The sequence below is a fragment of the Ciconia boyciana genome, chromosome 6, assembly GCF_034638445.1.
Source record: "Ciconia boyciana chromosome 6, ASM3463844v1, whole genome shotgun sequence".
NCBI lineage: Eukaryota > Metazoa > Chordata > Aves > Ciconiiformes > Ciconiidae > Ciconia > Ciconia boyciana.
The window spans coordinates 60,555,368-60,560,280 of NC_132939.1; positions in this window are offsets into that span (position 1 = coordinate 60,555,368).

Below are 4,913 nucleotides of genomic sequence, written 5' to 3' on the forward strand. Positions count from 1 at the left end.
TCTGAAGCAATATGGTAGCCTCAGAATATCTGTGATGATCTACGTACTGATGACATAACTGCCTTCTCCTCAGCTAGTTTCTGTATAAATTACAACTTACCTAAATTGAGTCTAGCCTTTTTGGCACAAGGAAAACCTTCAGAACATGGTGTGATGCAGCAGTATCTGTCAAACTTGACAAATTAATAGCATCCCGTTTTTTTTATATACTGGTCTCTAAGACACCTATACACAGATATATGAGGAATTCCTTTCTCTGGCAATTGACGCCTACAAGGCTAGTTTCTAAAGCCTCCTTTCATGTCCCCTAATATAGGGGGTATACTAAGTGTGGATGGGCTAGGTTACAGATGGACCCTGTGGAGGTCCTGGGCAGAACTATCACATGGAAGCCAGGTCCTTGTGGTTGTCTAAATCACACTGGGAGCAGGGAATAGTATAGGATTGGGAAGGCACAAAGATGATTTAAAACCATTATCTCAACCCCTTCTCATCTGGGCTATCAAACTCTGTTCTAGACCTTTTGGAGACTGTCCACAGATTGAGTTCTTCAACAATATCTGCTCTCAGGCAAGTGACAGACAAGCCTGTAGAGATAAAACACACCATCCATCCTGTAGGAGTGAACCATGCAATCATCTCACTAATGTTTTAAGTCTAAGACTTGATAGCAGTGATGCACATATCTTGTTTTCTTCTGTATCATTGTGAAGATACAGAAGAAGTGAAGATTGTGTCCATGGCATGTCTTTGAACTTAATACCTTTCAATGGATTTCTCTGTGAACTGGCAAGAAAATGTTTCATTAAAGCAGACAAAAAAGGTAGAACTACAACAGAAAAGACAGGAATTACAACATCTGAAACTGAAGCATAAACTTCACAGTACATACTTGCGGTGGGAAGAGGGAGGCAGCAAAGAGAGAGAATTCATATCCAAACCCCTGGGAATACGACCATCTCTCCTTACCCTGCATCTGCTCTATTTCCCAGGAGACAGGATGAGGAACAAAATACCTAGCACAGGCAGTTCTGTTTCCTATTGATTTCTAGAGTGACTCTGCCCTTCTCAGCCCCACGTACTGTATACCATCCATCTAGCCACAGGCATATTCACAGAAGCCATTTTCTGTAGAGGCATAGTTGGTCATTGGCACAGAAACAGTTGTCACACAGCAGAAACATTTCCATTTCCCTTTCCCTTGGGGCAAACTGCGTTACCATTAATTCCCCAGTCCAGTGCAGCTGAGTACTGCCTTGGTTTACCCTCTTAACCAAGGCAAACTCCAGCAATGAAAAACGGCTGTAAAATGGCCTCCCATAAAAAATGAGAAACTCCAATCAACCTTGGATGCCAAGCGAATTTGGTGTAATTCCATATAGAGTATTAGCTGAGGAGGAGAGAAAAGCATTTAACAGAAGAACTGAAAGGGGGATAAGGGTTTGGCAATTACTGCGGCACGTGCAGAAAAGGAATACAACAAGTGAAAGGGAGGTTACTGATAAATCAGACTTGGGAACAATCATTTTCAATAGTGACCACGGCACAAACAATTGCAACACATTAGGCTCAAGAAAGACAAAGCAAATGGGAGCAGTGACGGGCGAGTTGAATAATCAGGGAGATGTAGAATCTCTCTTAAAGAGATTAAGAGTTCATTTTGTTTAGCCAAGCAAATGGATGGTCAGGAGGGGAGAAAGGAGGGCAGAATCTCCTAGACAGGTGAGCAGAGGAAGGACCAACTAAGAGGGTTACCCAGGAAAGAATATTCTTTCTCTACAATAATTTAATCAAACATATAAAAGAGAAGTGTTATGTTTGAGGACCTCCTTAGAAATGCAAACATGTAGAGAAATGGGGCTAATCTCTAGCAAGGGAAAAGAGCTGGAAAGAAATGACACAATTTGGCACAATACCTGTATGTATATATTACCCTTGAGACTGAACACTGGAGGAGTGAGGTTCTTGGGCAGGAAGGGCAAGATGCCTGCTTGGTTTTCAATAGAGTTTGATAATTACATTTAGAAAAAGAGCAGATGAGGTGGTTATCTGTAATGCCTTTTAGACTTTTGACTTAGTTCTCTTTCATCGGTGCAAATTTCTACTTGGAAAAGGTCACATACTGGCATACACTGGCATTAGCATTTCTTGTGATTAGCATATGCATGAGCTTTAATAAAAGGCAGCATCCGAAAAATCACAACTCCCTTATTTTATAAATGTATGTAGGAATCTTAGTAAGAATAAAGAGAATACATCTTTCCTATCTCCATGAGGAAGCACCAGTTTCCCTGGTGCTGAGACAAGTTTATGTCCCAGTCCGTGCCGCTGCCTAATGTTGGTTGGAAAAAGGAAGGCCTTTCTTACACTTTCAAAGATTCACTTCTCAAAAAAAGAAAAATCTCATACTGGTTAATGAAATTATCCCAGATTTACAGTGATGTGTGACTGAAATTAAAATCACAGCCCTCACAGGGTTTTTTTAGGAGAAAAAGCACTTCTCATAATGAAACGCTGGAGAATTTCATGAGAAAAAGGTACCTAAAAGTCTCCTTCACCATGGAAAAAACCCTACAATCACTACCAAGATTATCAAGGTAAGAGTCTCACCTAATCTAATTGCAAGTAATCTGGCAGCAAAGCCTGATGAATTAGCAAATCTCCATAAAGGAATGCTGACAAACCATGTAGGTAACAAACAGCTGTTGTTCAAAGAACGGGAAGGGGATAGTGTAAGTAGTAATAAAGCAGGCACTTAGAAATCGGTAGAGGTGATCCTTTTGTTTTCTGCTTTAAGCTAAGTGTTCTGGGGTTTGAACACAGACTATCAAAGATTTTGTGTTTGGAAGAGTCTGTTTGTTGTGTTTGTGGAATGAACTTTTTTCCTATCAATTCTAGGCCTTATCCCAATAGAAAGGTAAAGAAAGGGAGCACAGTCATAGCCGGGAAGTAAAGATATGGGAGGGTGAAGAGAAGTACTGTATCACACACTGAATATTCTTACTCTAGTAGTGGCCAAGATTGTGATATTCCACCAACAGAGTGGCTTTTTATTCCCTCTGAAGGATTTAATACACTTCTGCAATGGTTCAGTGACTGAAGTAGGTGAATACAGAAATAAATGTAACTTCCTGTGACTCATATGCAGCGATTAATAATTCTCATAACCTTGAATGAGCAACTGAAACCCCAAGACAGAATAAACTCACTGAAAAGTGAAAATACAGAAGAAGGGAAGAAGGAGCGTAAATGGAACACTGTCTTTCTTCATGTATAAGTACTAAAAGTCATGCAGAGTGAATATGGAGAAGAGAGTCTTTCCCAGCTAGAAAGGTGCTGGTAGTCAACTACCAGCTGACTACAGAACATAGCAGGAAGTCAGGAAGAAAGCTGCTTCATCTTTCAATGAAATGAGAGGTATGGCAGAAGTAAAGAAGGAACAGAAGTTGCTGGTTGAGCCGAGTAAGTATGTATTGGTGTGAGCATTCCCTCGTAAAGGTGGGAACCTGCTCCTTGAATGCAGGGAGCAAAGATACAAGTCTATCATCGTAAGCTCTCCTCTGCAAACCCTTAACCTGTTGGGAATTTTGATGCTTAAAAGTAGGATCTTGGAAAACACTGACAGTGTCTGTAAATTCATATAGCATAAGAGTATTACAGTTCATCAAAGGGTGCAATTCTTAGCTCCTTGATCACTTATTACTTTGAAGATCACAGTGGAAATAGGGATATATAAATATAGCTGTGTTCCTGAAATTGCCTAGTATTTTTCTTTCTGTTCACATTAATATTGACATGCAAATTCTCTAACAGTGTCTAGCTTTCAAGTGGTTACTTTAACTGTTTTACCTGAGGTTTTAAAGTCTCTTTTTCATAATGGTACTGTTTTAAAGCTAATTGAATGGGCTTCTTAAAACCTTTCAGTATCTTTTGGGCCTTAACAATAGCACTGCTCTGTAATAGCTGGGAGATTAAAAGAATTCTGGTTAGCAAAATGTTCATGTCCACAGCAAGCATCCTGCTCTGTTTAAAAAAAGTAACAGAAATAAAGTAATGAAGTGGCCTGTTAAGAGTTGAATTAAAACTGCATGCTTTATTTCCTTGTTATTTCTCTGTGGATAGAAAACAGCAGGGAAAAGGACACTGGCTTTCATTTGTTACAGCTTTCTAGAAATCCTTGGCGCTCTGGAGAATTTACTTGCATGTAAATAAAGCTTATTGACTTGGGAAGCAGGATCATGATCAGTGTTTATTTTACTTAGTACTTTAATACCATGCCCAATAGCGGGTTCCCAATGGTAGGTTCAGGCATCTTGACTATGACAATGAGTCATGTCAAACAAAATACAGTCCTTTTACTCCGAAGTGCCTGAACTCCCTGATAACAAGGTAGCTCTGCATGCAGTAATTGCACATACGCACAAAGGAGTTAGTCTAAAATTGTGTCTGGGATTGCATACTTGACACTTTTTGACTCTTGAGTGCTGATTTTTATGTTTCCTCTTTTCCATAAAGGATGTTCTTGTAGGAAATACAAACTAAAAGCATATGCAACTGTCAAGTGATTGTGATGAAAAGCCAGACAGGTTGCTGAATCCAGCCTTTCAATATTTATTATTGCCAGGATGCTTTTAAACAGCACTTTAGCCAATGTAGTGCTTTATTGTAGCCTATATTTATAAAATGAAGTCATAGATTTTATAGACTGTAGGATTAGAATTCAAAAACTTTTGTCTCTTTTGGAGGAAAGATCCTCAAAGTCAGGAGGATATATTTTTTTTTTTAAATAACAATGGTAAAATAAAACGACCCACCCTTCTTAAATGAAGTTAACCTGAATTTCTTTATAGAGGCTTGCTCTATTTGTGGATGTCAGTTAAACCAAATCTTAGTTTGCTGCATGTATTTCTCAC